This window comes from Lagopus leucura, unplaced genomic scaffold, assembly GCF_019238085.1.
Source record: "Lagopus leucura isolate 7727_CA_CO unplaced genomic scaffold, USGS_WTPT01 Super-Scaffold_1, whole genome shotgun sequence".
Taxonomy (NCBI): Eukaryota; Metazoa; Chordata; class Aves; order Galliformes; family Phasianidae; genus Lagopus; species Lagopus leucura.
Genome location: NW_024962250.1, coordinates 9286393 through 9312009, shown reverse-complemented (window position 1 = coordinate 9312009; position 25617 = coordinate 9286393). Strand labels below are relative to the sequence as shown.

Below are 25617 nucleotides of genomic sequence, written 5' to 3'. Positions count from 1 at the left end.
TCAGTGGGATTTGTTTTAGTGCTAAGCCCTTGAAAATGTTTACTTGAATGAGACGGTTGGATGAGCCTGCTCTTGTATTTAGTTCAATTATCAAGTGTCAGCAATCCGTTTGCATTTCTAGATGGCTGCATTTGAAACTGAGATGGGGAAGGAAAAAAGCCGGTAGATGAGACCGCAAGTGGTCTATATTTTTTCCTGATCAAACTTCTTAATGAATTTAATAGAACTCATTTTCTTTGTTCTCAACTCAGATTAAAATAACAGCAATGAATTTTTGAGAGACAGATTATTATTTTATCAGATAACAAAAAACACTGTGGAAATGACAGCAAAACACAGACAATTTACCAAGTCAAACTTGAGCTTGCTTATATTAAAGCCTGATTCAGCCTGATTCAGATTGTGAAGTTATACACTTATATACTGTGCTTTTCAGACAATAACAAATCACATAAACTAGACTGAATAAATCAGATGCCAATATTTACAGATTCCAGTTAAATTTCTCAAAATATATACTCTTTACTATAAAGAAAAGCAGGATTAAAGATCTCTTTTTCAGGAACCAAAATCGCTACATTCACAAATGCTTCCATCAACAGTAATAAAAGGTTGATATACAGAAAAAGATTGATACATGAAGTGTTCAGAAAATGCAGTTAAAAGTATAAGCCACTACATTAGCTACCAGCTAGCAAACTGGTAGCAACAAAAAAGTCACCTCTTCTTGTTAGAAAACTGTTTTGCTCTCACTGCACTTAGGGTTCAGTTTAAACCATACTCAGCAAAATCAGGGCAAAATTTAGGACCAATTTCAGGTTGAACGAAGTTTATCAAAAACCTTCCATTCAATTTTTATAACCTCCTGGACTGCTGACCCACTTGTGATGTGATGCTATGGGGTTGACATGGCACTACCATAATTATTCCTATTTTAAATGGAAAAAAAAAGAAAATCTCTTTAGATATAGTTAACGACACTATAACTTCAGAATGTTCAGCAAAGTACCCAGCAGCCACTCCGCTGCACGTACCGGGGAGTTTCATGGTTCTATGTTCTTTGTTTTTTGGGTTTCAGTATTCCACATCAAAACATTATGTAGTGTACAGGGCATTAAAGTGTTAATGCCCCACTCCCAGGTACCTATCCCTGTACATTACAGCAGTCACGAGATCTGGCCCTTCCTTGTGGGGGGGCGCTCTCTTGCTGCCTTGCAGTGGGTGCTGGAGGGTGCTTTCCTAGCAGTTCCAAGCTTTTCAGGTTTGACTCGGTCCCAGAAACTCTCTCTCTCTCATCTTGTCTGATTTATTAATCTCAATTTCAATTAAATTGTATTATATTGTGTTATTTTACTATAATACCGGAATACAAGATAAGTTTTCCTCCATAGATTGTTGCCGCTGTTCTCTTCCTCCCTTCCTTCCTTCCCATTTTTGTGGGACTGGAGTGGGGGGGAAGGACAGAGGCCTGTTGCCCCGTCACAGACATAGATTGATCTAGTCAACTCCGTGACAGGGAGCTAACTGACTGCAATGCTCTTAATAATAAAATCAACCCTATTTAATTCCTGCTTGAATCTGGACCATCTGGAATCAAGTACCTTTGTGAGTAAGAACCATACAGCTGCAACTGTATAAATATTTTTCTTATCAATTCCTTGCCAAAAGCATCTCAACATTCAAAGATCAATTTCATATAAAAAAAACAACCAACAAAATGAAGGTCACGCAGTCAGACTGCCTTCTGACATCCACATAACCAAACTCTGGTTAAGTGAGAGGTGTTCCAGGACCAACACGCAGCCTCATCTTGGATCAAGCTCGCCAGATTGTTTCCTACAAGCTTTTTGGGTGGAACTGACATCTCCTTAAATTGGCAGAATGATTATCGCCGATTTTATCGTAAGAATTTCTGGCATCCACTTCAAATAACAATCCAGCAGACAGCACACATTCCAGCTTGCATTACTAGGATTAAAACAAGAACCTCTTTCCATTCACACATTCCTCCAAACAGGGATTATCTAAGAAATTGCCAAACTGATTGCAATTGACTGCAGTGTGACTCGTATGGACACTTAAGTGCATATACACTATTTGTCAACAGAAAATGCTGCAGTATACTTAAGTCTTCAGAAGTTCAGGTTTTAAATTAGCTTTGAGAAGTGCCTTTAAATGTGGCTGTAAAACAGTGCCTTAGAATCTACAGAGTCCAGGGAACATTATTTTAACATCCAACATGCTGATGGAAGTATAATTGTTTTGTTAAATCTCCAGCAGGCCTTGCTTCTGCCTTCTCATATAAACCCACCACACTGTGCAACTTCATTACCTAATTGAATACAAGTGGACGTTTAACACTGATGCACCATTAAAATCCACTCCCACCTGTAATAAATCTGCCAGGCAGCCATAAGTGAAAAGATACCTGCAAAGCCCACAAAGGTGTTCTGGGTATAGATGAACACCTTCAAGTACTGGTGGCAGTGAGTTCACATTTCTTTGTGCCTAAACATGTAAGGCAAGCTGTATTTCTGGTACTGCTGTTTTGACTTTACTATGTTGATGAGTCTCCATGCCTAGAATTAGCGGTTTGTGATGTTTTTCCAGTCACGTAACACTGCTCCTTACAGAACAAAGCAATGGAATGATGTCACACTCTCAGATTGTGATGAAGATACATAACAAACCAGGAGAGACACAATACATTGGACTTTTCAAGCATCATTCATTGCTATTCCATTTTTTTTCTCTGGAAGCTTGTGAACTATTAGATCTGCTTCTCAGATCTGGCTCAACACTGATGCAACAGAACTTATTCCTTGAAGTGTGGTCACAATCAAATCTTACCATTCACAAAAACCTCCCAGAACTCACACAATCTTTTGTTACTATGCAAGTTCAGCATGACAATCAATCCAGCTCACCTTCTTCAAAACCTTCCACTGGCTTGCCATTTCTTCTATTAACTGATTAATACAGTCACTTACGAGATGCTTTACATAAATACCAATAGTTCTGTTACAGCTATTTTCTTATTCACAAATGATTTAGCTTTCTCTTAGTTGTCACACTTAAATGCTTTGTCTTTTCATAATCAACTTTTTTGCAACTGTTAGCTCCAGCTAAAACATTTCTAAAGATGAGAATGACAAACCAAGACGTTGTGAACATCTCAAAATGATGTGCTTAAACAAAAACACAGAGTAGCAGCACTAGTTCTGAAAACTTAAACACGTTTGAAAAAGTATTTCATTTTCACAAAAGAGTAATTTAAAAACTACACAAAGCTTGTGGCAGCAGGGCTTACTGTAGCAAGACAGCAAAATATACTGTGGGTTCAGCAACACAGAGCCAGACAGCAGCACCCCTGTAACATTTTCAGCTTGTAAATCTTTACATAAGATGGACTTCCTGGGTACTCTCACATTCCTTCATTTATTGAACTTAAGCATCAAGTTTCACTTGAATAATTATTTAGAACTGAGAAAATTATTTCTTCAACACTTCAAAATATCCTTAAATAAATGCTTTGTTATCACTTTTATCTTGTGATCTTTAGGACTTTGATAGCTCTCTACAAACAGTTTTGCATATTTTTAGCCTAGACACTGTTTAAATGGCTCTATATTGTCCAAGTCTGAACACAAGGAGCCTGCCAACAGCAGGCAATGGTAAGAACAGTGAAGTATGGGGATGACAGTGCTGGTATGCAGGCACCTGCTAATAGATTTGCTTGTCAAGGCTTAATGAACATAAGCCTCCTGTCAACCCATTCCTTCAGCCTGTCAAGGTCCTTCTGAATGGCAAGACAACCATCTGTTGTGTCATCCATTCCACCGAATTTTGCATTATCTGCAAACTTGCTGAGGGTGCATTCTGTCCCACTGCTTAGACCATTACTAAGGATGTTCAACAGCCCACGCTCTATGAGCAACCCCTAGAGTAACACCAGTAGTCCCGGGCCTCAACACCAATTGCTGTAACTCCCTGAGCACAGCAGCTCAGTCCGCTTGCAATCTACCTCACCACTTACCTAGCCTCTACTTCAGCAGTTTATTAACAAGGGCATTATGACAGAAAATATCACAAATAAACGTTAAAATCAGAGTATTAGCTGTTCTCTCCACGTGTACAACCTAGTCATTGCAAGGCTGGCCAAGCACAATTCCCCCTTCATAAACCCATGCTGACTACTCTTAATCACCTTCTAGACCTTAATACATTGGAAACTGTTTCCAGAGGACCTCCTTCCACCACTTTCCCACAGATCACAGAATGGTTTACATTGGAAGGGACCTCCAATGTATGGAGATTGTCAGGTCCCACCACACCTGCTCAAGCAAAGGGAGGCCAATCAATCAGTAAGCCTCCAAATTATCTCTTGAAAATAACCAAAAAAAAAAAAAAAAAAGAAAGAAAGAAAAGAAAAAAACACCTCTTTCTTTCTTGAAAAGAAGACTAACATTTGCTTTTTTCCAGACCTCAGAAATCTTAACCAATTGCCATAATGTTCCAAAGGTAGTCAAGAATAGGTTTGCAATGACACCAGACAACTATCTCAGCACTCTAGGTCCAGGTTCCATGGACTTGCATTATTTGTTTAAAACCTCTCTACCCAATCCTTCTTTACCAAGGCTGTCTTCACTGCTCTAGGCTTTCCCATTAGCAGAGGCCTGAGATTCCTGAAGGCAAATCTTACCAGTAAAGACCAAGACAAAAAGGTATTAAGTACATCCTACATTTCCCTCGGTCTTGCTTTGACTGCTCATACACTTGTATCAGCCCTTCTTGGTGTAATTAGTGTTCCAGACTCAGCGTAGTGGGCTCTGACTTTCCTAGCCCTATCTCAGCGTACCTGGACAGCATCTTCATACTTCCCCTACATCAGTCAGGGGTCTGCAGAACATTAGAGTTTTATAGCACTGATTCAGAAATGAATAAAAGCAATTAATGACCCAGTATAATTTTAAATTCTGCTCCAGGAATCTGGTAAAAGAGACAATTCTGATGCTACTTCAGCAAGAAGAATAGCAAGCAAGGAATTTGCATTCTACAGGACTCTTTTAAATACTTAAACAAATGAACTGCTAGCATAAAATTATGAATAATAAAAAAACTTCGCAATCCAATCTAGGAGGTGAAGACATGATTGTTGGCACTCTGCTCTTCCTTGGTTATTAAACATTCAGTGGAACAAAGTTGGGATGTAAACGTTCACCCAACTCTGTTCTCCAAAAGTGACTGCAGTATAACATATCTCTAAATTAAGCTTGCCTTTGGAAAAACAGTACTCATTTTTCATTCCTGCTGTGAACTTCTACCTGTACCAATTCTTTTACGTAGTAGCAGCTGTGCCATTTGTGTGGCTACACAGTAGAAATGAAAAGGAACACTGTCCAGCTAAAAATTAGCTCTGTGCTGGCATACTACAAGCGTGCTGACAGAGAACTGCTTTTATCAGCAGCACTGCTAGCTCAAATACATTTCAAAATCACTACCTAAGGCTCTTCCTTGTGTGACCTCAGAATATTTTGGAAAAGAAACGTAACGTTAGACTGCCATGCATGTTTTAGAATACTTTCACATTAAGTAAATCTAAGTCTAAGCCTAAGTGCATGTATGGTCCTCTGGATATACAAATACTTTCACTCTACTTCAGTGACCTCCTCTGATCTGCAACTGACTGACTGCTTGGTTTGAAGAGGATTATTTCACCTCACATTTCATCTAAATGGATGCCTCCAGGCACTAACATAATATAGTCTTACTATCTTGTGCACTAGTTTCAATTTTAAGTTAACTATTGCTTAGGGTTGCCTTCCTTATGTAGGTCACTCCAAAAGTAACGCCCCCTATTTGTTTCCATGGAAACTACAACAGATACAAAGAGCACAATACCTTATTTGACGCTGCACCAGTGGAGGTGCCATCTGTCACACAGCAACAAAATGTAATGGAATATTTGTGGGAGGGTTCAACCTCTACTGCCATACCACCCACAGCTGCCTCTGACATACTGGGCCAATGTAACAAAATATGAGACATTTCTGGAGCAGCCCTTGTATGCCAAAGCATCAATGCATTTGGCTCTTCCAACCACACTATACGCATCCTTGACAAGAGGACAGGAAAAGAGCTGCAGAAGTACTTGTTTGTTTTTTTCTGAGGATGTAATGAAGTATTAAGTTACTCCGACCAAAGTGCACAAACATGCAACTGATGACCTGCAAGAAGCTTAAGTCAGATGTGTAATTAGGACAGTGTGATGGAAGCACAAAAGCAAGTTTTGCTCTAGCATCCTCAGCCCCAGAAAGCATCCCTTTATCGTCTGTCCACAGATCTCCTAGCAGGGGGTGGCAATATGACATTACTCAACATGAGTCAGACTTCTTTCCATTCAACAACCTGCAAGAACACAACAGTTACCTGAACATGGAGGTCCAAAGTTATTGCCAACCACACCTTTTCCACATCACTACCATTCCTCCCACATGCACAAGCGGGAGGGGCAGCTAAGTTCAGATTCAAAAAGAACAAAATCAAGGAAACGATATTTCTTCTGAAAACCTCTTTAATTGGTGCATTTGACCTTTTAAATGCAATACAAAGCAAGGAATCCTTAACCAACTGTTTAGAATTAAGTGCAAATTGACTCTCTCTCCTGTTTAACAAAACAACACAAGACTCTTGCCTAATGATGGCTAAGTTTGCTCCTGCAGTCAAAAATAGAGAGCCTGATTGACAGCTGCAATACACACTGGAATGAATGTGATCAGACAGGGAGACAGCTGTCAGCTCAACAGCAGCACAACTTCCCTGTTGATAACTGTGATGAATTCTTACTTTCCGGAAACTGAAACGATGCATCCCCATGGTCACATATGTTGATATTTCAGAACACACAGCTCTTTCATCCTAGCTACTGTCATCCAACCTATATCACCATCAGCTCACACCTTACAGCCTGCCCCACGTTTCTAGGGCACAGCATCATCACACTTGTCAGGAGGTGTAATGTTGGAACAAATAACACAAGCAGCCCACTAGATCTGGACAGTATGCATTAAAGAGCTCTGACTGTAAAGAGCAAATGATCAAACTACTAATATGCATAAGCAGAAGCCAGCTTCTATGCCAGAGGGTAGCAAATGTTGCACTTGCATTTAAAGGGTGCTAGGAGCAGTTCTAAGAACAGCTTGTGACCCCTGATTTAGGATAAGGTCATTCAGCCAAGGAGTTGTGAGCAAACAACAGCAGTGAGAGCTTCAGCAATGCACAGGATAGCTGATATTAACTGGTTGATATCTGTCAAGACAGTTAAAAATGTGAGCACCTTTACAATTAATAGAAAATAACCTATTCCCAAATTTTAGTCTCTTGAAATAAATTTTGAACCTCATAAGTAGGCCAAAAAATATCCAGATATATTTTAGCCATCCATCAGCATTTGTCAACTACATTTAGCTGCGTTGTTTAAAAACAATAGAAGTAGTTGGATTTTCAGCAAGCCTCTGACAAAAGCTAATAGGAAGCGCCATGTATCAGAAGCTAATTCTCAGGGTAGCAATCAGTGGCTATAGTACCCCACACCAAAAGCTTTCCTCTCTCAAGCTAGTAACCCATCTACCAAGTGCACACGACTTTCAGTAATCAACACAATATGCATGTTCCTCTCTACAGCTCAACTTCTTCCTATAAGCAGGTACGTGCTGTGCCAAACTGCTACTGCTCTCTTGGACAATCCTTTAACTGTGAGTCTTGTGGTCTTTGTTAAAGGCAAAAGGAATTTAAAGGCCAATAGAGACAACAACAAAAAATGCAAGGAAAAAAAAATAGAGAAAGAACAGTGCATCTTTAACTGGTTTCCTACAAATAAGCATCTCCCAAACAGATTTAACAAGTTAACCAAAAAAGCCTTTGAAAAGAACTTTAATTAACTCTGTTCCAAAACAAGCAACCATCTTGGCTCAAGCTCTAGGTAAAACTCAAATGTATTTACAATTATAATCAGTTCAGTGCAGTCCTCCCTATTTCCAACTTAAGTATTGCTATTTGTGTTTGACCCTAAACCACACTAAAACTGAAACAGCCAGCACGCAGCTGTTCCATCTTTCAACTAATTTCCACAACCAGATGAACAAAAGTAGCATGCCAGATGAAGAAAGGTTGGAGTGGTGCCCTCAGAAACAATTTAGTGATCTTCTGTGCCTGCTTGAGCGTGCTAGTGAATGCATTAAGTTACGTTTGAGCTAATATTTTTACCAGTGAAAATGCATCATATCTGCACAATTTCTTTCAGCTCATATTCAACTTAGATACCAAAAACAGACAAGTAAAGAAGAAAAATGAGGTCCTATATAAATTAATATCACTTAAAGTGAATGAAGAGATTTGCACCAATCCCATTTGTTATCATGCATTCAAAAAGCATAAACGTTACCTGATACAAGAAGTGACAATCCAGTTACTAACATGAAACCAAGAACATCTGAAGCCCACCTAATGACCAGCACACTCAAAACCGTGTTCATATCAACACCGTTCTGATGAAGCGTTTGAAAAATCTGACTTGAAATGTGACTATGGATCCCAAGGGCCAGTACTTCCTACGGTTAAAGCAGGCATTTGAGCACAGAAAGCAGATTCATTTGTACCACTAAAAGCTTGTTCCACTCACATCGAAGGAAAAAGTGCTATTCACTAACAAGAAGCACTTTATTTAAAAGATTCATAGACAAAATGTCTTTTCCTCCAGAAGCTAGCAGCACTCAGCAGTTAAGCAGATACACAACCCTGCTGGAGTTGCAGTAGTTCCTTACCAAAACGCCCATTTAGAAAAGGCTTAAGCACAGTGAAGCAGAACAGTTTGTTTGTTTTGTCAGTGATCCATGGGACAGACACTGCTGAGACAGTCACCAGCAGCTCCACCCAGTCCTGCTTGGACATCTAAAGAAACAGCACTTAGCTTACAAAACTGCAAAGACCTGACCAACTAACATAAATGATCTTTTCTGTGCTGTAATTCTATGAAATGGTTCACATCTTTTTCCCAGAGAAAATCTCCACATCAGTTATCAGATCTCACCCTACTTAATGGCCACTGCTGACAATCATCGACAAAAACAATAAAATGTGCTGTACAATTTCTTTATGCTGGATGGGTGTGAGGAAAAATCCAAGGACCTTCAGTTTGGGGAATCCTTCTGCTGCTATTTGTTTTTCAGTATTTCCAAAACCAGAACTGAGCTCAATGGCTGATGGCTGTACCAATAGTTTCTTATTCTGTCTTGAAAGTATCTGTCTATATAAGGAAAAGAAATACACCCTTAATAAGGAATCTCCCTCCAGGGCTAGAAATACCATAGGTCAGTCTTCAATGTGAAAGTCAGCAACAAGCTCAACCCAGCTCTCCTGAGCACTGACAGGGAGCCATGTCAGCCCAATTTCTCAGAGGGCTTACAGACATCGTGCTTTCAGAAATAATTGGTACAACCAGAACAATGCTCTAAATGTTACAGTTCAAGTCCCCATAAGGTCACCTGTCTACGTTACATTAAACATGAGTGTACTACAACCATATGCACAACAGGTCTTTGCCTGCTGGATACTAGAATTTTTTGCTAGCCTTCCTCGAGCATACGCTGGCTTCATTAGTTTCACAGTTTGAAATGTCAAGACCGATATAAGCTTGGAAAGGATAACATTGCAACAATCCCCCCAAGACACTGACTGCAAATAAAAAGAAGGAGCTACAACGCAAATATGTGCATTTCACATTATGTTGGTTACCACTGAACAAGAAAAACTGGTTTGCCCACATGGACAAAAGCAAGCAAGACATGCCCAAGGAAAGCTTCCCTTACCCAGCTTTACTGAAGTGAAAAAAACGTTTAGTCCCCTCTGTAAGAAAACCCAGTGACTTCAAATTCACTATAGCTTCTCCAAGCATGCAAAAGGCAGAAAGTGCAAACAGTGGTTAGTCAGCACAGACTTTGACGATGGATTAGATGGAGAAGCCATAATGCTAATGTATCATTAAACGTGTGAATTTAACGCAGCTAAAAGGGCTATGTGATAGCTGAGTATTTGAAACCCTTTGGCTACATCAATAGTTTTGTCAAGTAGCAAGAGCCAGCAGGATGCAAAACTTCTCCACTGGGGCTGAACCCCACCTAAGCGTTACTGAACTTCCAAGTCAGTCTAAGAAAACATTTACCAACTCCAACTCTCCCCTTTTTTTTTTTTTTTTTTTTAAACCTGCCATCACTTAAAAAGGTACATCTGAAGGCTGCCAGACACCTTTCTTTATCAACTTACTGCTTTGTGCTTCAGAAGTTTTGTAATTGGGGATAATAGCTACAATTATAAAGACATTCATGGACAAGAACTTCCAATGACTAAGAGAAACCTTGCTCCATGGGAATGCATGCAATCTTTCTCCCCCATTTTCCTAAGTATCTAGTTTACTCATTTTGAAAGTAACTGCTTGTGATTCAGTGCTGCTCTGTGCACACAGGTTCAAGAACTGCAGGATGTATTACACAATTATTTTCTGTCCTGTACAACCATAGACACAAAATCCAACAAACAGCAACATGCATAAGAGAACAAGAACCTCTCTGAAACAAGGAGAAGTGAAGTTTTGTTTTCTCCTGAGAATTAGACCCACCTTCTATTCTTAGCACTACATAAAATTTCCAGAGAATAAGTTAATATTACTGATGGTGTCCCATTTTTAGACTATTAGGCAATGGAAATTCAGCTGATTTCTTTTGGTTTTGGGGGTTTTTTGTTTTCTCCCTCAATTTCTCAGTTCTCACCCCAGGGATGCAACTTTTCAGCCTTGTGTTAAACTCCATAGGGAAATGCCTTTAAAAACAAATTCATTCTTGCTTTATCAAAATGCTTGCTAAAATACTAGTCCTAAACCACTTTAATATCTATTTAAAGTAGAACTTTACTTTTCACATACCTTTCAAAAAATAAATAAAAAGCAGCCCGAGATGAATCAAGCTTTTTAACTACTCTATATGTTTACATACAAACAGAGGGAGAGGGGAAGAGCTACTATCTGTTTTAGAAACAACCACACACAAAATTCCAAAGCTGCTCACACAAGACCTCTTGTGTCTGCAGCATGCAGAGCATCCCTGTTCCTCATTACTGGGGGTCTGAATACAACAACACTAACAAGAATCCTCCAAAGTGGCACACAAGCTCATGGCACACAGCCACGGACAACGTACATTAACAAACTGATGATTCCACTGTTCTTCCACAAAAACCTCATACAACAGACTAACATATTTTATTAATAACATCGACTAAGTTCCTATTTGCTAAAAACAGAGCCTCATAGTGGTTTGCAACACTATCACACACACACATATATATATATTTTTAAAGATAAATATATGTAAAACAAATCTCAACACCATCTTTCCTATCACCCTCTCTGGATGGAGAAAAGCAGTACACACACCCCAGGCAGAACACTTAACTGGCACAGCAAATGTTTCTCAGCTCTGCTGGGTAATGGTTACAAAGGTCTGGGCAGTTCACTTCCTAGAGACTGATCCCACAACCCAACTATATTTATTTTCATTTAAATCCAAAAACAGAGCTCTCTAATTCTGCCTATTCCTGTAGTCTGAATTTATGGTAACAATTTAGCTTTACATCAAACCCAAACTCAAGTTACAGTTTCAGAGGTCGGCGTGCATACAGCACTTCTGTCTCCAAAACGCAGATGGAGAGAGACAAAAGCTCCTGAGTGGGAGGAAGCTACAGAGAAAGAGAGGAATGTACCAGCTTGCCAAAAATGTGCCACAGCCTCTACAATACAATGTTAATAATTCTGGCTAATGCAAACGCAATAAAGGTCAGCACTTTATATCCAGAGTCAATCCCTTTTCCTACTCTGAGACAAAAAGCACTGGAGATTTTTTTTTTTTAAAGCATGAGTCACTTTACTATCTCTTTAAACTGAAGGGTGCCACTGAGGTTTCTAACAACATTTTTCATAAACTGCTTTCAGATGTATGGAATGGAATATTCTTTAAAAGATTCTGGCTTGCTGTTTCTGGCTTCCTTTCCAAAAGTTTGGACAGCACTCTGCACTAAATAGCAGTTAAGTGCAATAGGTTTTTCAGCTTCTTTGGAAAAAATGAGCATGTTTAAACATTCCAATGCAGTACTAAATTCCATCTTCCTAAGAACTACTTTAAGGGAAGTTCATCCAAATAACTTAAAGTAGACTAACTTGAAACATAACCTATGCATTATTTCAAATAAATACACATCATCAGCTCATGTTTGGTAGAGAAGAAAGAACAAGTCTCAACTCGCACAGTTCAGTAGGATCCTCAGTATAGAAATATTTGACTCTATATCCTGCTTTCTCTCCTGTACATTCCATTGCATTCAGAAAATTCAAAATTTATCAGGAACACTCCACAGATTTTCACGTTTGCTTCACATTTTGGAAGCTCCTGCAATAGCCACAGAAGCTAATCAGAAAATTAAAGGAAGTACTCTGGAGCTCATTTATTAAGGTTTCTTACATTACTCATTTGAAAATGAAGCAGATCATACAGTAATCGGTTCTTTTCTCTGTATTCAGAAGTCCTCTGACTGCCATGATACAAATACTTAACAAATAAATAATGAAGCACAGTCTCACTATTTCTGTCACAAGCACCACCATAATCCCAAGTTTCACAGAGTTACATACTCATAACATTTAGCTGCATCATCTGAAATTCCAGTGGGTTACATGTTTACTTGTGCACACAACTAATTGGATTAGAAGGTGAACAGGAGCCCACTAGGGAAAGAGAAAGAAGGTACTTCTATTTGTGTGCAGCCCAGATTAGCTTTAGGCTTAACCTTGCTTCTGCCGTACTCATGCCTTGGACCAAGCAATTAATGGCAAAAATCTGCAAATATTAGCAACTGAGAAGCTCAGAGGTAATAAAGGTCTACTTACAGCGACAGATTCCTCCTAACAGTGATTTGATTTCAATATGCAATATGGCAGACCAGAATTAAGATAGCATATACACAAGAAGGAATATCACAGTCTATTTCCACCACTGGGACCACCCTGGCTACTAGAGAGAAGAAAGCTGAGCGCTAGGTGAGCACAGGATGCTGCAAAAGGCAGAAGGGATGTGTGACAGAAGAAGGGGCAGAGCTACCAGCACCACACTCACTTTCACACTTATCACTGAAGCTTTGCCCAGAGTTCCAGTACCCACATTTTAAAACAAGCTCTGTAATGTCACAACACCATCCTGCCCAACCTTCCCCCTCGACATAAACATACATAGAGTTCTTAGTACTACTGACTTCTGAAATACATAACAAAAAAAAATTTGCAACAACTTGCTCATAATCTAAATTACAAAGATTTAAACTTCTTTTCATCTTTTGCTTTTTTTCCTGCTAGATCAAATAGCTGTTATTTGATACTAGACTTAAGATTTGCATCCTCCTAGCCACCGGAGTAATTTACCAGGGCACACAAGGAAAATCCAACTTTGAAGTTTACAGAAAAAGTAAGGAAAACTCAATTAACAGCATAAGGTATAGTTCAGATATAAGACGGCTTTGTTGCTTTAGTCTACTTTGTGTAAGCTTTTGTCACAGTCACTACAAGAAATTATGGTATCTAATGTCTAATTACAACGTCCTAATAAAGGGCAAGTAAATTAGACTTACTTGGTTTAGTTTGAAATGCTGCCATAAGGAAAGAAAACAAGGAAAACAGCTGCAGGCATTATCTAAACACTGTGCAGGTAAATGCAGAAGCAGGAAAAGACGTCTGCACCTCAGAGATTAGACTGGATGCATCTCAGAGCTGCCGCTCTTCTCCTTCCTAGTGGGGCTGGGGAGGCAGACCCAGACTGAGTAACACAACCCCAGTGCCTAAATCCTCTTCACCAAATCAAGTCATCATTCGGTGCAGTAAGCCCTTCTATAAGCTGACACACCTCATTTAACTTTTCTTCTCTCTAAGCAATTCTCCAGTATTTATCCTCAAAACAAAATCTCAGTTCTATCACTTGCCAGGCTCTTTAAGGACATGTACCCAAACACACAGACCTTCCAGATAAGCACACTTACCCTACAAGTGTCAGAGTCCTTATTCCAGGCAACGAGACAACTCGGAACCTTACCATCTTGATAAGAAATTTCATGAAGGCCAGCAGGTGAGGTGTGCTTCATGCAGGCAAAGGGCACCTGCACTCCAGCCTCAATCACAAACATCTGAGACTACAAGGGAGGCACCAGCTGCCTTTAATTTTAACAAATCAGTACTCCAAGCCCCACAAATCTTTTCTTTAAACAGTTTTACCCATGACTCAAACTCTGGACTAGGAGACACTTCACTGAAAATCTGAGGATTTGCTGGTTTTGTTTTGTTGGTTTTTTGTGGGGTTTTTTTTGGTTTGTTTTTTTGTTTGTTTGCTTTTGTTTTTTTTTTTTTTTAATAAAAAAAAGCTTTTGAGTATACTGGAAGCAGATTAATTTAATCGGAGATGTGCTAAAGTACATATTTCACACCAGATAGTTTTATAGAGCTATGGGAATGAATGCTATGCTCCACTGTTAAGAAGATATTAATTCTTTTCTAACTCTGTCTACTGGGATGAAGAAGAGACACTACAATGCAAAGTTTGTTTTGCTTTCTCCAAACATAGAAGAAAAAGAGTTACAGCAGCTGCAGTACCCAAGAGTGGATAACTCAGTCAACTCGGGACCCACTTTTACACAGCCCACTGTTTGCAGTCTGAATCAATACAAAGAAACAGACTCCCATTACCTAGGACAAAGGCAAGCTGAGCTATAGCAGTATTATCCCTTGCAACAAAGCCTGGGACCCACCCAAGCAGAGTCAGCTCAGAGCCACTGCCCTTAACACCAAGGAACCTCAGAACCAGAACCTCCTCAACCAATCTTCCTCCTGCCTGAGGCCCAGCACAACCCAGTGCTCAGCAGTGCTGCACAGCTAACTAGGGCCTGGTGGTTGTGCCTGTGCTCCCTCTTGCTCCCCCCACCTCCTGCAAAAAGCCCAGTGAGAAGACAGTGTGAGCAGCTCACAAAAAGCAGCATCTCTGTGACACACCCAGAGCTGAACGGCAGAGCAGTACCACAACACACACGTCTGCCCTGTGCAGAACCAGCTCTGGGTGGAAACTAATTCTGCATGGAGCTTGAGAGCAGCTGTGCTGCCTCCTCAGCCCAGCTGGGACCTGCAAGCATCACTGGTTTGGAGGCACAGTAATAAGCACCAGCTAATAGACCTTGCAGGGTGAGAGTTGACTTTGCATCTATGCACCTATTGCTCAGCAACCCAGAGAAAATCCCCAAAGAAAAGTATTGACTATATTTAGGCATTACAAAGGGTCAGAAGGAAAAAAGAAAAAAAAAGAAAAAAAACCAAACCACTGCACGAAACAATAAAGAGAGGAATCTGTTTTAAAAGCAAATTTGGACCCTATGCTAACAGCTGGCCACCCCTGATACAGCCAGCAGGCTTCTGAGTACAGCAGCCACCAATAGCTTAACAAACCAAGACTGAACTAACTCAACTGAAGGTTATTTATTTTTCCACCAAAAAGCACAGTGGACATCCTACAGTCTGCAAGCTCAAACTTCCACTCCACTGCACCAAGAATACGTTAGTACTACTGATAGAGTGATGAAAACCTGGATTCTTATGGCTTGTCAGTGCAGACAAAAATCGATTACACTTGGAACTTCGTCTTTCACAATTAAGGAGCGCTAACGCAAAGCACTGACAAGGGTTAACTGCAACACTGCCAATGCTAGGAACTGTTTCTGCATACCTATATAAACACTCAGAGGACAAACGTTAAATGATCAAAGTCCATCTTCATTTGTCCATTTTGTGGCTGTAATAGCACCAATTTTTCCAGTATCAGTAGTTTTTCTACTAGATAGACTTTGCTAACAACATTTAACATTACATCAATAACCATAAACCACATTTCACAATTTCCTTTATACTTCGGCAGTGTTCTCCCCTATTATTACTTGTTATTAGAAATTATCCTTGAAAGACATGAACCACTATGCAGAGTTTCAAAGCAACTGATGTCTGCCTTTCTTAAGATGGAAAAACAGCAGAGATTGCTTTAATACAGCTTTAAGTGAACACCTATACATGACTGGACTTTGGTACTTGTGTTAGTAGTAATCACTAGACCTTGTCTCAGTTCTTCATTTGAATACACATTGTAAAGAACATCTAGTTTAACAAAGAAAAGGAAACCTGAGAGAAATTAAGCCTTTTCTGTTCTTGATACCCAAATTACCTTCATGTTCAGATGTGCAATAGAAGAGCAAATGAATAAATACAGTCAGTTTTTCACTTTACTGGTGAAATACACCTGAGCTACTTTACAAATTGTGAATTTGTGAAGAACACTGCCTCCACAACCAGTTACTCTAAAAGCAAGGAGACCCTCCTCTGCAAGTCAACAGGACTTCTGGATTCAAATTTTACTGGTAAACACACCTTGTAAAGAATTGCTTATTCCAAAAGTGCTAGACACAAAGACAGCAAATACCAAACTGTTTCAGTATTCGCATATTACCCAATTACCAGACATACCTATTCTTTCCACTATTGCTAGTATTTTTTATTTCCAGTTCTGTTTGGTCACTAAAACCCATACAAGGAATAACAGAGATGTTGACTACAAAGCACGCCTAGAGAAACAGACTTCATGTTTGTTTGTTAGTACTATTAAGACAAATTCTGATCTCTAAAATCCTTTTTTACTCAAAAAAGAGTAAAGAAAGCCCTTTTCCTGAAAGCTCTTGATGTCATTTACTAGTAGGCTAGCTCTCAAGGCTGCCAACAAATACATTCTCTTGAGAGGACCAGCTTGCATTCATTCTCTCAGTCAGAATTGAAAAATAATCATCACATACCTTTTAAGCGTTTTAGACTGGCACTTGTGGTTAATGCTGCCACAGTCCCAGAAGAGCTGAGGCTCAGGAGAGAAACTGGAAATGGCCAATTTTCCATCCCTGCCACTACCAGCTGACCCAAGGTTCTCCTAGCAACCGCACAGAAATTGCCTTTGGAGGAAACGTTGCTACAGACAGGGCTTCACAATTTAAGTTCTGTGAGTTGGAAAGCACTACCCTTTTTCAGTCATTGTTATTAACCAGCTCTCCCAGCATCCAACAATCCCACTGTCTGGTTCATCTTCTCTCAGCAAAGCTGCAGTGACAGGGGATTTCTGGGTGTTAAAGTCTATGTGCTTTAAAACAACTTCTAATTGTTAGATTAACTGCGAACGCTGCTACAACACTTCAAGTCTAAGAAGCTTCAGTCAGTGTGAGAGAACTAACTGCAGAATGAAGTTAGACTTGTGACTTACCCTAACTGTGAGATCCTTCCCTTGCTTCTGTATCTGGAACTAACTTCAAAAGCATCAAGGTAGACCTTATGACTCCAGCACCCATAAAGAAAAAAAACTACACAGGCTATGCAAGTTACTTCTATTTAAACAGATATCCCTCACTGCCAAATTGTAACATCTAATTACTTAATTTCTTGTATTTTTTTTCCTCCTTGAAGTGTCTTATAGACACACCTTTCAACTTGAAGAAAGAATGTGCTTTTCAACACCCAAATAAAGATCAAACTTAAAGATCGTGGGAGGAAGAAAAAGGCTGCCTTACATTTTCCTGCTCCAAGATCATTGTTTAAGTAAGCTTGAGCTCTAAGAGCCACAAGGTAGAACATACCCGAACAGCAGTGTGTTTCAAGTGACACATGCTTTCATTCCTACCGCTGGTACTTCTTCAGGCAGACACTGCTTCTGTGCTAATAAAATAAACCACTTCAACATAAAGCAACTGTGCACTGAGACAATGCAGTCCTCCAGTGCTTTTGCAGGAAGATCTTTACCTGCACAATCTAATCTGAGGCACTCACAGCCTATGGGTTACCAACCGCCCTGAAACCAGCACCTGAGTCTCTACCTACAAAGCTCTTCCAAATGCACCAGTGGGATGAGAATAGGAAGCCATTTCCAGGTAGAAGCTTTCTCTTAAGGTTTATTTGTTTTTAGCAAGCTTTTCCAATGAGGAAACAAGGATGAAACGTTGTTTCATCTACACAGTATTAAAGCCTGGCTTTCCAGGATAAGAACTTCCCTTTCAAGTTTTTCAGAAGTTCTAACTCCTAAGCCTTCCAGTTTGAAGAGTAATGGAAAATTGGGTTTGACAAGGAGAAAATGAATTTTATTCATGCTCAAGTTTTATGAAACGAGTAGAAAAAAAAACATCGTTCAAAGTCAACTTCAAGAAGGCAGACTTCATCCAACCTATTTCAGAATCAATCAAAAACGGCCTTCCAAAAGCCTTCAGTGTTTCTGCTAATATACATTCTCACTTTGAAGACTCTCAGTCTTTTCCCTAGTTTAATTTCTATTAGAAACTTCACTTTGAAACAAACCTGTCCACATTCCTAGAGAACAGCTTGTTCTGAAAGAAGGAGCATCAAAACAAACTGCAAAGTTAGAATCTGAAGTAACTGCTATCAGAGCTAAACAAATGGGAAAACTACCTGACCGAAGGCAGCTCACAGAAGGCAATTCATTCTCACTACAATTTAAGAAAACTAGAGGAGTTACACAAGTAATCATTGCAGGGGGGAGGATGTCACAGCAAATAACCTGGATTACCAATCGCTTTCATTACCATAACACCTCTTCGGTATCACAGAGCACTCAAAGACATCCATTATTTATCGCCCTCCTCAGGCTCACACATCTCTGCAGCTATCCCAAGGTCTATCTGCAAGACTATCTGAACAGCAGTCTCACACCTCACTACAAGGCAGTTCACCCCACCACCTATCAGGAGTGCCCCAGTGCCCATGCCCAATCTATTTTGCAAAGATGAGTGCATCAAGGCACATTAAAAATAAAATTTAAAAAAAAATCAGTTCACAAAACAATGCAAGAGCTACTTGCCAAATTCACAAAGAGCTTTGATCTTTGTTGCCAGCAAAGTGAGGGCAGGGTAAGGGACTCTGCTTTGCTTGGGACTGACACAGCCTCTGATAATATACAGACTCATAAGCTATTAGAAAAACAGGTAAAGCTTTTGTAGTAACACCAGAACATCCACTTTTGAAGACATCATTGTACAAAAATAACCCTCATTACTTCTGGCACAAGGCAGTATTTATCCAACACGTAGAATGTAGTGGGTCTCCTTTATGGTATTAACATACAGAAAAACTGACAACTTCACTAGGCAAAGAAAAGTCAACTCACAGCTGCGCCACTGCAAATCAACTGCTCCCTTGGTGCCATGCACCAGACCAAAAAGGCAGGAAGAAAAGTAAAAGCTCCCTTCTCAAAAATCAATCATTGCTACTGCAACTCAAGCTCAAATAATGTCCTATCAGTAAGTTATGAGCACTAACAAATTTAGAAGCTTTTAAAGCACAGAGCAAGAATAAACGTTTAAATAGCAAGAGCACGTGGACTTCGTAATGGCATATATAGTTGCCTCCTGATGGTGCACACAAGGAAATTGAACCTACAACAGTTATGCTGTGAGGTTTGGGCAAAACCAGACTCATAATAAAAACGTGTATTATCCAATTAATATTTTTCTGCATCAGCCATCCTCATTAAGCTTAACAAACTGAGAAACCACGTATTTTCAGCTCTGCTGTTTGCTGCCTGTTTGGAAAGTCAGACCTGCACTCAGCAATGCTCAATCACCACTCTTTAACAAAAAAAAAAAAGAGTGCCAACTAACAGCAGGAAAATTCTATGCAAATGTTAAGGATCGAGCCCTAAAGTACAGCTGAGTAAACACAGTAGCCATCTCCACCAGGAAAAGTCAAAGCACACTTAATATTCAGGTTCTTCTGCTAAGTCACAGGTACAATGCAGGTTTACTTGGAAATAACTTTTAGAAGCAATGATTCAACTTGGCATTTGGCAGCATGGAGTATTACAGAAAGTTGGCGGGAGCAGACTGAAATTAAACACTTCCTTCTTCCCAAATTAGTGTTTCTGAGTCTATAATCATACTACATTGCTTTCGTGACTAAAATTCTTCAGCTCTTCCACAAATACAAAAGGTGTTTACCTCCAAATGACCGGTCTATGCAATGTATTTTTAAACTGAATTGAGCTCAGTTGTACTTTAGGTCTCCTTCAAGTTCATTTTGTCAGGAATTCAGAGCTGCCCTGGGGACTCAGGCCTGACAACACTACCAGTCCCAGCACAGCACCTGGCACTGCTACAGCCTTTTGCCAGAAAGGTAAGTAGGGCTCATCATAAAAAGGTACTGACTTGATGCCTTTGGAGCACAGAAACACCAAGTTTCTTGAATACGACAGACAGGCAACCTGAGCAGCTTCCCACCTTTAAGAAGTAAAACACAGGATTTTACAGATCGAACTGAGTAGTTGCCGAGAAGTGGCTGCACCTGCATGCACAGTAGCTCAAGATTTGAAGCACAGAAATACAAAACCTATCAGATCTGATTCAATCTTTCTGAAAACAGAGCTGATTTAAAAAAAAAAAAAATTCAAACACTCATACATATAAAGAACTTGTTTCCATTACAACATGTCAAAAATCAATGCTCATTGAGCTCGGCATTTTAAGAACCAGTTCCTGAAATAAATGAGGTTTCCCAGTCACACAGACAAGAGGTTCTTCCACCTCTTTAGAAGCACAGGGAATGACATGCAGCAATGAGCGGAGATAAAAACAGACATTAAGGACCTGCAAGCAATAACTTCCTTCCCCTCATGGCCTAGGTTTGCCACTGCTAGAGGCTTTGTGTAACACAGGTTCTCTAAGCTGGTTGTTTCCATGCAAACCCCAAACTTGCTGGCTTTAGCCATGGCTGAACAGCTGTGGCACTTGGCCAATCTCCTCAATGCTGGTAGCTGCCCACCACCACCCTCCTGACATCCCTATGACTAAGGAAACCACATTCAAAACCAAAAACCCATCTGCCAAGGAACAGTTATAACCATACATAAAAAAGACCTCAGAAAAGCCCCTACCCGGGCCTCAAGGCAGCCCCCAGGACCACCCCCAGGGTGCCCTGCTAAACAGCTCGAAGGCCACACTTGCCCTTTTCTACCTCTGAAGTCCAGCAAATCCCGTACTATTTTCTGCAATGAGGAACATCCTTGAAATGATGACATAAAACACTTCCTCCTCATGAAAAACTGAAATACAGACTTTCCACAGGCAATTCCTTCTTTGTTTGCTGCTTTGCACAACTTCCCTCCCAGAACACAAATGACCTTCTCACTCTCCTACCATGCCCAAAACCAGCAGCATGCTCACTCTACATAGGAACAAGAGCCAGCTTTAACCACCAGCTGCAAATGACCTTCTTGATTCAGCTCACCACACCAGCAAATCACAAAGATTTGCTCTTTTCCTGGTTTAGTTTCCTGATGTTTGAATGAATGGTTATGGTTTACCAAGGAGTCAAACACAAAGATGCTGCAGAAGCACATAATCAGCACAGAAATTCTCCTCCTTCAGTGGTGACAAATAGGCTGCAAATAATACGAGCTAACCAGGGCCCCCCTTGGACATCATCAGTAGCATCGGTGCCAGGATAAGATGTTTTTGTTCGCCAACTGCATTTGCTGGGGAAATTCAATTTTGAGCTTAGAGCTCGCATCCTGGGCTGTTCCTGTGAATGTCATACTACTGCCTTGTGCAGAGGCTCCCACGCCACCTCCTTCAATGGTATTTTGGAAAGAACAACCTGTGAACCACAGAAAGGTGATAAACTTCAAATGAGGTTTGCAATCCTAAATCCTGAGTATTATAAACATCTTGCAGATTAGCCTGGCACCTTAACCATAGGAAGTAAGGTTTGGGGAATTGCCTCTATTCTGTTTGCTGAGCAGTAAATATGATTTTCAATGACATTCTTGCACGCATAACTTTCCGTTATGTATCAAAACAAACAAAAAACAAAGCATGACTCTCAACTCAGTCTGGCATGCCAGGAACGTAACAGTTAATGTTGGAAGCACGTATGATTTTCTCCAAGTTTTTTCACAACGTTCACATTCTTCTCGAACATTCTTCACAAAAACTCAATTTTAAATCAGAGCTACACGCTGGATTTATTTAACTGATCAAACGAAATTATTCAGTCTGCTGCTGTTCTGCCTCTCCTGCTGCTTAACTTGAATTCTAGATAGCAAGATATTCTACTAGTCACAGCTGAAGAAAAGTTCTGCTACCTGCTTAAAGGCCACAAAAACTGACTACAGAATTAAGGAGAATTGCAAGTACATTAAAAGGAAATGTTGTGACACCTTTCAGATAAATAGTAAAGAATACTTCGGTTCCAAGAAAGATGAGTCATAAGAAAATTTACACGTATGTGAAGAGCTTCCTTAACTTTGCTCTGGACAAGACTGAGTGTAAAGAACCATGTTACAGTCTCATCAGCAACTGAACACATTTTCCAAGTATCTGACCTTAAATGATCCCAACTCCATCACAGAATAGTAACTGTAAGAAAGCAACATACATTAGTGACGCTTCTCTTGGTTAAGCCTTTTGCAGATGTTACTGGGTCTCGTTATGGTGGTAAGAAGATATGAGCTCCTATCTTTAGAAAGGAGTAAGAATTTACAAACTGTATAGGAAAAGAAAAAAATCAGGATTAAAATCCAGGAACACCTGTATCCTATTTCCAAACTTAAAGCAGCAGATGATTAGATGCTCAACCATAGAACTACAAAATACCTAATTTAACAAAATAAGGCCTTTGCCTTCAGCACCTAAGCGTGAATGAGATTAACGCCAGTACACTCCATACCAGAATTACTAGGAGAACATTACATCCTTAAAGAAAAGAATTAAAAAACAGAAGCATGCACAACCAAGTAGACCCTGTTGAACAATACTCCTTAGCAGCACCTGATAGTGACTATTACATGTTTGCAAAGGAAGAAAACCCCTAACGTGGTACTCTGTGGGAAAAAAAACAAACATGCCAAAAAAAAAAAAAAAAAAAAACAAAAAAAAAAACACCAAAACAACCACCATCCTTGCTACCTTCCTAAACAAGCAATTGTTTTCAGTCATTCTGATGTGCCTATAAGGAGTGGAGATCTAAGACCAGGATTCAACAAACTGCTTTGCTTATGCTTTAGAAAGCCATTAAGTGCTGAGTGGAAGAGCTAGTCACAGTTCCATGAAAACAGCTGCCTGGAGAAGCAATTCCCAGCATACTTCATACTGGCACCATTCCCCACTTTCTGTAAACAGTATGTCCCAAGAATTACGCCTGTAGCTTTAGGACAGTATTGTTGCAGGTCCTGCCAGACATACCTGCCTTGCAAACACTGCACCACATGGTAAACCAAGGGACATCCCGTGCAAAAAACAAACAAACAAAAAACCTATAGTTTCATGATATTCCAAAATGTAACCAAGTGTATCTGAAAACAAGCCCTGGAAGATGGAAGCAATGCTGATCAGAATTTCCAAGCACAGCAGCTGCAGCTATTTTACACCTAACACAAAACAGCAGTCCTCAGGACGTGGGGGTGATATGACGTAAAGCTGGCAGATGCCAGTCCCTTCCCACTGAAGAAACTGGGACAGCAATTCACAGCAGATTGATCTAGTATCTCTTTGCACAGAACTAGACCGGATGTAATGCTCTCTCAGATAGATGAGTAAACAAATCATTAGTTATTTCACAAAGCTAAAAGGCACACAGTTGCAACTAATCAGTTTTTATCCATACGATAGGTCTTACAGTGAACGATGTGCATTAGGAAAGCTGCAGGACCATCTTTGAGAGGAGAAAGGAAGCTTATGTAGAATTTACCCAAACCAAACACCAAAGCAGTAAACTGAGTAACAAGCAATCATTTATGTAAAAGCCACACTAAGGAGATTGGAATAAGCATGTTTGTACACTTCCAGATAGAACTGGAGCCAGAGGCAATCATGTATATGTGAGGGAAACAAAAAAAAAAACTAGCCACCCTATTGCCTAGCACCTTTAAGAAATGTGCTTTTTATTCATTGTTGGAGATCTAAAGGTAGGAACATCTCAAGACCAGATTTTTCTTTCCCCGCTACAGTAACATTATCATTAGCAAGGTATAACTGTATCATCACAATCACCAATTATCTTATCATTTGCTTATATTCTGTCTACTCCAACCGGTTCCATTTCCCATGTGATCTAATGCAGTTAAAAGAAAAAAAAGAGACATTCATGCAATCACTACTATTCACTTGCGGGTAGAGAGCTGTGCAACCCTTACTTGCAGAAATCCCTACTTCTCAAGGTATTATGCAAGTCGATGGATTGTTATACACTGCAGTGGGTACCAAGAGTAAAGCTATGAACAGAACCCTGCTAGTTCAGATAACATCTTGCTATTTACTAGTAACAGGTATGATAATGGTGTAGTCATGAACACTATAGCAATTTTGAGATGTGTTCTCATCAATGAAAACTATGTCCTAGGGCAAGACAACCAGTAGTTGGTTGCCCATGAGAGCAGAACTACAGACTCCTCTCTACTGTAGAGGCACACAACTTTCATTACCTGTACCAAGTTATCAGTGGCCTCTCTCCTATGCAGGCATCACTTATGCATTTGGAAGAAACGCCAAGGGAAGAGCTGCTGAGTGCACAATCTTCACCTCTGATGGGTGATGGACCCAGGTGAGGGTGAGGCAGGCAGGACCACTTCCAGAAGGAGCCAGCTCACAGCCCCATGGGCAGTATGCACCGGATCCGTGTCACTTCCTTTTAGCAACAGCACAGCCCCTCCGAGCCGTCTCCCCCACCCACAGCTCCAGTACTAGAGCTTGCAGAAGTGGAAACAGGGAACTGATCCTGTTGAAAACAAACCTGGAAAGAAACAAAAAAGAAACCATTTTTTATTAAGCTGAGTTCCTACAAATTAGCATGCACAAAGGAGCAACCTTAATGTGGGCCCTTACTAATCACTCGGGGCCTTACCTGAAAAGCAGAGTGAGAACTAACCCCCAAAACAAACAAAAATGATGTGGAAAGCAAACCAGGCCAAAGCAATAGAGACACATTCTGGACAGGAACTGTTTCAAGACAGGATCCTAGGACTGGTTTGAGTTATGCTCCAAAGTGGAAATCCAGCAAAGTGGGCAAGCAGCTTAGCTATCAGCAAGAGAGACCAGAGATCAGCCACGGTCCAGCATCTTGGACAATTCCACCATACAGCACAATTCCTAAGTTTCCTAACTGCAACTAAACTTTGGGGATTTTTGTTGTGAAACATAAGAGATGAAAGAGAGATAAACTGTCCAATCAGCCAAATTCCTACAGATCAGACACAACATTCAATAGGAGAAGGCAAGCTGTTTTGTGGAAAATCTTTTTCCTACTAAGTGAACACACTGGTTCCTAGCAAAGAACTGCAGTTCATTATTAGGAAATTAAGACAGGAAATTGAGGAATAAGGAAATTAAGACTGACTCTGATATTTTGCCCTGAATTTCATCCAAAAAAAAAAAAAAAAAAAAAAAAAAAAAAAAAAAAAAAAA

The 25617-nt window shown here is 40.0% G+C and overlaps 1 protein-coding gene across 9 annotated transcripts in view; it reads right to left on the bottom strand.

Annotated features, from left to right (window-relative positions):
• The window catches only part of NUMB (NUMB endocytic adaptor protein), a 93879-nt gene that overhangs the window by 61944 nt on the left and 6318 nt on the right, over positions 1-25617 (bottom strand). For 8 of the 9 annotated variants that reach the window (XM_042893786.1, XM_042894281.1, XM_042894143.1 and 5 more), the window contains exon 2: positions 24639-24946. The exons of the other annotated variant lie outside the window; for it this stretch is intronic. The gene's annotated coding sequence lies outside the window, so the exon portion shown is untranslated. The remainder of the gene's footprint in view (positions 1-24638; positions 24947-25617) is intronic. 9 annotated transcript variants of the gene reach the window in all.